Here is a 10,860-nt window from a genome sequence, read left to right as displayed (position 1 = left end):
GGAGCAGACCAAATGCTATGTGCTTACCGCCCTCTACTGGACGAGCGGTATAGAACACAATCATACATACAGTGGGTACGGAAAGTATTCCGACCCCCTTACATTTTTCATTCTTTGTTATATTGCAGCCATTTAAAAAAAAAAAATTGAATTGTTGAAATCTTTGCGGATTTATTAAAAAAGAAAAACTGAAATATCACACAGCTATAAGTATTCAGACCCTTTTCTGTGACACATTTAACTCAGGTGCTGTCCATTTCTTCTGATCATCCTTGAGATGGTTCTACACCTTCATTGGAGTCCAGTTGTGTTTGATTATACTGTTTGGACTGGATTAGGAAAGCCGCACCCCTGTCTATATAAGGCCTTACAGCTCACAGTGCATGTCAGAGCAAATGACAATCATGAGGTCAAAGGAACTGCCTGAAGAGCTGTGAGACAGAATTGTGGCAAGGCACTTGTGGCAATCGAAGGAAAGCTGAATGTGGCCAAGTACAGGGATATCCTGGACGAAAACCTTCTCCAAAGTGCTCGTGACCTCAGACTGTGCTGAAGGTTCACCTTCCAACAAGACAATGACCCAAAGCACACATCTAAAATAACGAAGGAGTGGCTTCAGAACAACTCCGTGACTGTTTTTTAATGGCCCAGCCAGAGCCCTTACTTAAATCCAATTGAGCATCTCTGGAGAGACCTGAAAATGGCTGTCCATCAACATTCAGGATCCAACCTGACAGAACTGGAGAGGATCTGCAAGGAAGAATGGCAGAGGATCCCCAAATCCAGGTGTGAAAAACTTGTTGCATCATTTCCCAAAGACTAATGGCTGTATTAGCTCAAAATGGTTCTTCTGCTAAATATTGAGCAAAGGGTCTGAATACTTATGGCTGTGTGATATTTCAGTTTTTCTTTTTTAATAAATCTGCAAAAAAATCAACAATTCCGTTGTTTTCTGTGAATATGGGGAGCTGTGTTTACATGAATGAGGGAAAAAAATTACTTAAATGATTTTAGCAAATGTCTGCCCTATAACAAAGAGTGACAAATTTAAGGGGGTCTGAATACTTTCCGTATCCACTGTAATACTGTGCGAATACAGTACGTACAGTACATACAAATACAAAATAGCAACATTTTACAGATAACACAAGGGGAAAATAACACAAATAAAAATTAACTAAATAAAGACAATGACCCAAAGCACACATCTAAAATATATAGTACACAGTGGGTACAGAAAGTATTCAGACCCCCTTAAATTTTTCACTCTTTGTTATATTGCAGCCATTTGCTAAAATCATTCAAGTTTTTTTCCTCATTAATGCACACACAGCACCCCATATTGACAGAAAAAAACGGAATTGTTGACATTTTTGGAGATTTATTCAAAAAGACAAACTCAACTATCACACAGCCATAAGTATTCAGACCCTTTGCTGTGACATTCAGTGGAACTGCTTCATCTGCTCTTCTGTAAGATATGGGGAGAGGAACAACTGCAATCTGATTGGAGAGAGGGCCTTATCAATAAAATCCCAGAAGGGAGAGCAGGGCAACTGTGCCAATTGCAGAGGGATGACTCTCTATGCCAGCTATGGCTCCAAACAGGATAATTTTGGACAGAATTAAGGATGTATCGGAACAACAATTTAGAGACCTAGAAACTGGATTCAGAAAGAATCGTTCATGCACAGATCGGATTGTCACATTGCGTATTATTTTTTTCATAAACCATAGAAAGGAACTTACCCTCATTCTCCAACTTTGCTGTCTACGAAAAAGCTTTTAACAGCGTCCACAGAGAGACAGTCTGTAAGATATAGAGTACACATCAAGCTGACACAATTAAAAACAGCTATGCAACAATGACCAGAAGGTCATAACTAACTAACTAACTAACAAACGAACGAACTAGCCCCTTTATGATTAAAACTGGGGTCAGACAGGGCTTCCCATTAGTTATAGACTGGGTAATACCAACCACTTCAGAAGGGAAAAATGGAAATTCTGTTCTTCAAGTAAGGACTGAATTTGGGACAAGAGTTTTCAGCTTTGCTGCCCCTGCAGGATGGAATACTTTGCTAACTAAACTGAAACTCTGAACTTATTCCACTTGGAATTATATGTTCTACCGAACAGTACCTGTGATTTAATGTTAAATTGTTGTTGATTGTTGTTATTTGAAAAACATCTTGCACCTCAAACTATTGTCACTTCCTTGGAACTGTTAACCTCTTGGGCAGGTCATCCATGTGGAAGAGATCCTGATCTCAATGGGTTTTTATCTGGTTAAAAAAGGTTAAACAAAAACAAATCTGAATCAGAGTCATCTTTATTTGCCAAGTATGTCAAAAACACACAAGGAATTTGTCTCCGTTAGTTGGAGCCGCTCTAGTACGACAACAGACAGTGAATTGACAGAGAATACTTTTGAGACATAAAAACACAGTCACTCAACAATAAAAGGTTACCAGTATTGTGGTAATGCAATGGGTTTTTTTTTTACATTTGTGCAAAAAGATGCAAAGTCCTCTCGTGAAAGTGTCCTTTTCAAATCTGCAGTAGAAGGTGTTCAAGTCGTCGGCTAGTCTTTTATTGTTCTCAGCTTGGCGGGGGGGGGATCGTCGCTTGTAATTGGTTAGCGATTGTAATGCTGATTTAGAGTTGTTAGCGGTAAACTGTTTTTCTAACATTACTGCAGAGTTTCTCTTTGCAATGTTCGTTTCTTTAGTCAGCTGGTTTCTAGCACGATTATACAGGGCCCTATCCCCACTTGGATATGCATCCTCTTTAGCTTGGCAAAGTTGCTTATGTTTGGCACTGAAGCACGGCTTGTTATTGAACGTGCGAAATCACTGTTGGTACACAAACCTCTGCACAGAAACTGATATAGGATGTGACAGTGTCCGTATATTCATCCTGGCAGCCAGCTGAATTTTCAAAGACACTCGAGTCTGTGCAGTCTCGACAGCTTTGAAGTTCTATCTTTGCTTTGTTGGTCCACGTTTTCACTGTTTTCACCATAGGCTTCGCGCATTTAAGTTCTTGTCTGTATGTTGGTATTAAGTGAATTAAGCAGTGATTTGACGAGCCCAGAGCTGCACGAGGTATGGCACGGTATGCGTTATTTAGCGTAGTATAGCAGTAGTCTAAAATTGTATTTTCCCTTGTAGGACAGTCGATGTGTTGCTTGTATTTAGGGAGTTCGTAGTTGAGCTTAGCTTTGTTAAAGTCCCAAAGAATAATGAGAGGTGAATCTGGCTGTTTTTTTTCATTTCATTTACTTGTTCAGCGTTAGCAGTTCGGCATTCGTGTTAGCTGGAGGAGGAATGTAAACACCGGCGAGAATGAAAGATGCGAACTCATGAGGCGAGTAGAATGGCTTACAGTTCAAAAAAAGCGACTCTAAATCCTGGCTGCAGTGTGTGCTAAGCTCTGTGATGTCATTACACAATTTTTTGTTGATATAGAAGCATATCCCGCCACCTTTTGTTTTGTTCTGTGACGCGGTTGGCCCGGTGTAGATGGAAGCCCGGAAGCATTATGGCATCATCGGGTACGCGTTCACAAAGCCATGTCTCCGTAAAGCACAGGGCCGCGGAACGTCTGAAGTCTTTACTGGTCTTTGTCAGAAGATCACGCTCGTCCATTTTCTTGGGTAGGGAGCATAGATTCGCGAGGTGGATCGACGGGAACGCTAATCTGTAACCTCTCTTGTGGAGCTTCACTTGGATGCCGGCGTGCTTTCCCCCTTCTTCGCCTACGCCTCCATGCGCCATAGACCGCAGGCCCCCCCCCCCGGTGAGTAAATGCTTCTTTATACTCGCACGGACGGCGACCACGCTGACGTCACTGCGGCTATCCCGCACGCAGTTTGCCTTTATACTCTAGCGCAACCCACGCATGCTGTTTTGAAAGTGTGCTGCAGTTCTCCTCCAAGTCGGGGGTGTCGCTACAGCTGGTATTGGCTAGGATGCCACGGGTGGTGTTTCCTCTGCATTTTGTGGCCATTTCCGGTAGCCGTTTTTGCTTTCCTTTCCGTAACAAGGAACAAAGCAACAACAATGGCAACCTTGAACAGAGTCTTTTAGACCAAATGGACCTAGATGACCAGATGATACATTGAATTATGCTGCAAAATCGATCGAGAAGGCGGCGCCGTTGGTGCTATGTGGAACCGGGACTTTGCCTTTTGGCTCCGCTCCTTCTTCACTACGACAGACTGATACAGAGTCCGCATCACTGCAGATGCTACACCGATCCGCCTGTCTATCTCCCCCCCTATTCTTCCTCACTCGTGAACAAGACCCCAAGATACTTGAACTCCTCCACTTGGGGAAGGATCTCTTTCCGACCCGGAGAGGGCACTACACCCTTTTCTGACTGAGGACCATGGCATCAGAGTTGGAGGTGCTGATTTCCATCCCACCTGCTTCATACTACGCAGTGAACTGCTCCAGTGAGAGTCGAAGATCGCAGCTTGATGACGACGACTGAACAACATAATCTGCAACACAGCAGAGACACAATCCTGAGGTCACCAAACCGGAACTCCTCCACACCTGGGTACACCTAGAAATTCTGTCCATAAAAGTAATGAACAGAATCGGTGACAAAGGGCAGCTTTGGCGGAGTCCAACCCTCACCGAAAACAAATCTGACTTACTGCCGGCAATGCACACCAAACTCCGACACCAGTCGTACAAGGACCGAACTGCCCACATTAAGGGGTCCGGTACCCCCGGGAGCACCCTCCACAGGACCCCCAGGGGACCTGGTCGAGCACCTTCTCCAAGTCCACAAAGCACATGTTGACTGGTTGGGCGAACTTCCATGAACCCTCAAGGACCCTGCTGAGGGTGAAGACCTGGTCCACCTTTCCACGGCCAGGAGGAAAACCACACTGCTACTCCAGAATCTGAGATTCGACTTCCCGACGGACCCTCCTCTCCAGCACCCCTGAATAGACCTTACCAGGGAGGGTGTGGAGTATGATCCCCGGTAATTATACACCTCGTCAGGTCCCCCTTCTTAAAAAGCGGGACCAGCACCCGAAGAGGTCTTTGAAGTATTTGCCCCACCGACTCACAACGTCCTGAGCTAAGATCAGAAGGACACAATGTTGACGGTGCACGGCTTCCCCGTTCTGAGACGCCGGATGTTGGACAAGAATTTCCTCGAAGCCGTCTGGAAGTCGTTCTCCATGGCCTCACCAAACTCCTCCCACACACAAATTTTTCCCTCGGCGACCACCAAAGCTGCGTTCTGCTTCGCCAGATGGAACCCATCAGCTGCCTCCACAGCTAATAATAATAACTGAAAAAAATACACCTTACTTGTGTGTGTTTCTTCAGCTTAGACAGAGAATTTCTAAAGGCCAGAAAAAGTCACTGTTGTTGGTGACAACATCAAACAATTTTCTTAAGTACTGTATAGTATAGTATAGTATAGTATAGTATAGTATAGTATAGTATAGTATAGTTAGTATAGTAATTCTCTTGAAAGCTTGCATGTGCCAAGCAGACCAAGAGAAGCTCATCTTTTTTTATCTCAAGTAGACTTGATTCCTATAATGGGTCTTCTGACTGGACTCCCCCAAAAGAGCATTAAACAGCTGGTTCTGGCAAGAGTTCTGACCAAAACAAAGAGGTCAGAACATACAGTGACTGAAATAAGTATTTAACACGTCACCATTTTTCTCATTAAATATATTTCCAAAGGTGCCATTGACATGAAAATTTCACCAGATGTTGGGAACAACCCTAGTAATCCATACATACAAAGAAGGTAGAACAAATAAGATCAGAAATTAAGTTGTGTGTAATAATGTGAAATAACACTGGGAAAAGGTATTGAACACCCCAACTGGTATTTATTTTAGACTTTGTACAAAAGCCTTTGTTTGCATCAAGATGTGAATTTAAACCTGGGCCCTCAGAACTGTGAGGCAGATTTGCTAACCAGTCGCCCACCGTGCTGCCTGGACTTAGCATAAACGTGTCAATTTCATTTAAAAAAAACATTGGTTCTGTCATACGAGTGTCCTGAAAAGGCTTCTCTGACAGCTACTGCACTTCTGTTTGACCCAGTTTTGTATCCGCTTTGTCCATATTTGGCTAAGACCGTCCTTTTCCTCTGAATTGTTGCCTCCGTGTAGAAGACCCACTTATGAGAGCACACGTTTATGTTGACAGTGCTGTCTCGGTAGCGGAGAGGTAGGCGGATATCTTCGCTAGTGCCGTAAATAAGCTCGAGAAATTTGAATTAACTGATTTCAGGCCGGCGGCACGGTGGACGACTGGTTAGCACATCTGCCTCATAGTTCTGAGGACCGGGGTTCAAATCCCAGCGCCGCCTATGTGGAGTATGCATGTTCTCCCCGTGCCTGCGTGGGTTTTTCTCCGGGTACTCCGGTTTCCTCCTACCCCACCAGCCAAAAACATCCATGGTAGGTTAATTGAAGACTCTAAATTGCTCGTAGGTGTGACTGTGAGTGTGAATGGTTGTTTGTTTGTATGCGCCCTGCAATTGGCTGGCGACCAGTTCAGGGTGTACCCCGCCTCCCACCCCAAGATAGCTGGGATAGGGTCCAGCACACCCGCAACCCTTCTGAGGATAAAAAAATTGATGGATGGATGAGTTCAGGCCTCTCGGCAGAAACATGTCTGGAGCTCAGGAATGTGTGGACGATTTTAATTCATATTTCATGTTTAATGAGGCATCATAGAGACAATATTATATCTCAAATACTATAAAAGGTTGGTTTGGCAAAACACGGGACCTTTAAAGTACATTTGAATTTAATTGTTTAGTAGTGGCCACATCTTTGTGGAACTTTCTGAAAAACATGGAAAGAGCATTTCAAACACCTTTGTAATCCTCCACAACAAATAAATTGAGGGTGGGGGGGGGGGGGAATTATTACAAAAGTAAATGACCTGTTCTACTGCCCACACTGCTCTTATCACAAATAATGTTCCATTTGTGCTATTTAAGTTGAGTCTTTAGGCCAAGAGACACCGTTTAGAATTTCATGGTAATTTTGACACGTTGACATTGAGAACCCCTCAGAATTTTGGTCAGCACAAGCAATTGGTGGATAGTTTTAACTGAAACTTGGAGAAGGTGTTCCCCAAGTGAAACGAAAGGTTGAAGAGATCAGTTGAGTAATAATCAAGTTATAGTGTTTTACTGTAATTTGAGGGCATTTATTAATAAATAGATTATTATTTTTTACCTGATTTTCTATCGGCAAATGACACAAAAATATAACCCGAAAAGGTAATTCTTCCCACCAAAAAAAAAATAATTCAATTCCTCCAGAATCCATTATCCAATATTCAAAATTGTTGGTGCGTTGTGTCAGGTTGAAGTGGTTATTTCCACCAGACTTAGCATTTTGACAGACTGTCGTTTTTGGGATATCTTGTCATGTTGCTACTTTTAGAATGGTTTGTTTTAAAACATATACCATATCAAGTCATGAATTAAACTTTCAGAGCAATACATTTTAACTGATGAATTAGTTTTTGTTTCTCCTATCGTAGTATTGATGTCCAAAGTGTGCATAATGTTTCAGTGGCTTACGATAATATCGAGTGTAATTTCTAGGAATAAAACCTCATTTTTGATGGGCACTTGGGCCTACTACACTACAGTACTGAATTTTAATGTTGGTCATGACGGTGCTACTTGGAGAGCAAAGTATTTCGAGAGGTGGTACTTTTAAAACGTTTGAGAACCAGTGGCGTAAAGAGTACAGATATCTGTTGTCAAATGTAGGGTAAAAGTAAAACGTAGTCAGAAAAAGCAATACTCAAGTGAAGTACAAATACCTGAAATATATTTATATATAATTTATATATATAACAATATATATGTATATATATATAACAAAATACTTTGTTCCCACCACTGGAAATTATTGACCGACGTTTGCATAGAGCTCTATTGTGGCCTGTATTCCAAAAAACACGCTTGGAACAATAATGAAACGAGAGCCACATACTGTAGTGTGCATGAGCAATTTACAGGGGCGCTCCTCGTCGAAGGCTCAGTGACGTCACATTCCCAGAATGCAGTCTGGTAAACAGACATGGAAGCACCTGGTGAAGACCTCCACACAGGCTGAGCACCGCAACTCGTTCTTTCTCGCCGTGTCCTACCCGCGCTGCCCCTCGCATCTAGTTGATTTCAATCGGCTCGGCGTTTGTTTACACGTACGGCAACCAGAGGATTGGTAAGGGCAAACTTGCCGTTGCCCCGTGGCGACTGCTATTGACTTGTGCTGTGCTGTCAGGCTCCTGGCAGCTTGCTTCCTCGCTAATGCTAGTCATGGCTGGCTTTAGCTAGCAGGGCGACGTAACCACCAAATGCTCTCTGATAGCATTTGGAGCAGCCTCACAGAATCTGAATGGATGCAGGCTGCTTGCACTACACCGCTTCTGTCACATGTACAGTATATGTACAGTATCCGGTACATTGTTTTCCCACTTATACGAATAGCAGCAGTGAGCGCACCTTTTCGCACGTCAATCTCACTCACTCTCTTTTAAATGACCAATAATCGTTGTTGTGTTAGAGGTGTGAGCAAGGCTACACAAAACTTGTCCTGACTTGGGACTGCGAGCTGAAGTTATTTGACAGTCATAGACGACTCTTTTTATTTTCTTTCTGCCTTTTTTTCTTTTTATTTAAAAAAATAAAATAAAGTAAGTACTTTGCATTGTAATTGCACACTGCGGTTTAGAGTCCAAATCGCAATGGAGTTCTCATTAGGCTTCTCCTGTTTACGTGTAGCAATGTAGCAAGCCGTCGTTAAAATGTATCTTACTCAGTTTTAATATATCAGTTGAGCTTAACTCTTTTATTTCTTTATTTATGTTGTTTTAGTTGGGGTTCTTTATTTTGTTTTAGGTTAGCAGTATCATTTGAAGAGCAACAAATGAAATGTAGAAAAGAACAAATGCATTCATACACCAGCAGATATGGTTTACTTATTAAACGAGACAACTAAAAAGTTAGGGTTTTATAGAGAGGACTACTGCTTAGTGGTCAATAGCTCAATAAGAACATGTTTGCTGAAGACCAATTTCTCAATACACTAGTTTGAAGGAATAATTGTATCAACATAAACCGAAGAAGAGCTACTAACTAGACTCCCCTTAATGTGCATGTGTGCTTCCAGGTATCTTCTTCAGTGTATGCGGGAGCCACTGAGAACCCAAACTGATGTGGATCAGCTGACTGAGTTACAAATAAGTTACTTTTTTCCTTATTTGCCAAGGTAATATGTCACTTCTTTATGACCTCTGTGCCATTCACATCAATTACAGTTGATAAAATGCTAGGATTTGATAGTTCATGATAAGTCTCATGAATGTTGTATTTATTGCAATTTTGTAACTGATAGATTGGCAAATCATAATATAAAAAACATGATAGTAATTTGATTTACAAAAAGCTAAAATAAAGCTATACTAAACTAAATAAAATTACAGCATATATATAACTTATTTAAAAATTCTTGAAAGTCATTCAAACAAACAAATTAGACTTCATTATGATTATGTGCCTGAAAGCTCAGTTAACGTAAGGTTTAAATCTCAAAGGTAAGAAACACAACAAATACATAATTTAACTTCGCTATAGTCACTATAAAACCCATAGACAGGTGAGCTACATTAGCGTCCCAGTTTTTGCTGGAGTAGGTCTGTTTAAACTTTGTAAAACAATAAACAATCATTGATAACTGTGAAGGCAGATTTCAATTTCTAATGAAAAAACATGAATTGGATAAAACGGCCTTCATCCAATGGACTGGATGAGTAAATTTTTACATTCCCTTACCGATAATTAAATTTATTATTGCTATGTATGCATAGCGTGCAAGAGCGCAGAACACTAAAAGTTCCCTTTTTCAGTTAGAGTTCAGTAATGTATTGTAAATTGCTACCCAAGTATATTATTATATAATAACTGTTGTCACACAATGTTATTGTTGATTCTCTTATCCATTCTTAATGGGTGATGGAATTAAGTAATAAAAATGGGTTTGTGTGCTTTTCATATCTTTGATTTTGGACAGAGGATACAGTATGCACTCATCTGTAATCTATCCTGTATAAAACAGAAAAATAGACAATTTACTTCTCACAGTATGCCAAGAGACCATATAGCAGTTTTTGCATACCTTAAATAATATATAAATTTTATTAAATATTAATATTATAATAATAAAATATCAAAACCTTATGAAATTGTCCAGTTTCACTTATTGGTCCAGAGAAAAGGACACAAGAACTTTAAACACCGAGTCAAAAGAAAGCTTCTAACTTTCATCCTTCTTGCCAGGATATCAGCTCCTGTTTAATCCACCAGGTAAAACTTTCCAATATATGCATAGCTGTCAAATGTTCAGGAACATCGGTATTTTGTTACGGAAATCACTGAACGCTGACTCGTTCCGGCCGTAACACCGATTGTTCCGAATATTGAGAGGAAGAAAAAAAATCCAGCGTCTGACATTTACCAACCAGTACAGCACTGTGTCCGGCCACCGTGACGAACATTTCATGAATGAATGCGATGAAATAAGCACTATATTGTTTAAAAAAATCGAGAGAGGGAAAAAAAAGATGCTTGGGGCAGGCTATTTTAGTACGCCCACCCCCATTTGCTAAGCCGCGGAGACGAAAGTTCTCTTTGTTTCCGGTGTTAACGCATTGTAAGTCACTAAACATCGCCTCCATAGCAACGAATAAACTACACTTCTTCCATATCATTATCGCAAAGGGAGGACGAGGAATGGGTAAGCAAAGACGGAAAAGCATGATGCTAATTGCTTAGCTATCGTGTCAT

At 41.2% G+C, this 10,860-nt stretch overlaps 1 protein-coding gene across 2 annotated transcripts in view; it reads left to right on the top strand.

The window, feature by feature from the left end:
• Window positions 1–8,102: 8,102 nt before the first annotated feature.
• LOC133409133 (ataxin-7) overlaps window positions 8,103–10,860 on the top strand; it is a 47,426-nt gene continuing 44,668 nt past the window's right edge. For both annotated transcript variants that reach the window (XM_061688738.1, XM_061688736.1), the window contains exons 1-2: window positions 8,103–8,239; window positions 9,188–9,286. The gene's annotated coding sequence lies outside the window, so the exon portion shown is untranslated. The remainder of the gene's footprint in view (window positions 8,240–9,187; window positions 9,287–10,860) is intronic.

This window comes from Phycodurus eques, chromosome 10 (genome assembly GCF_024500275.1).
Source record: "Phycodurus eques isolate BA_2022a chromosome 10, UOR_Pequ_1.1, whole genome shotgun sequence".
NCBI classification, from domain to species: Eukaryota; Metazoa; Chordata; class Actinopteri; order Syngnathiformes; family Syngnathidae; genus Phycodurus; species Phycodurus eques.
The sequence above is the reverse complement of the archived record's forward strand: the minus strand, read 5'-3'. Positions and strand labels throughout refer to the sequence as shown.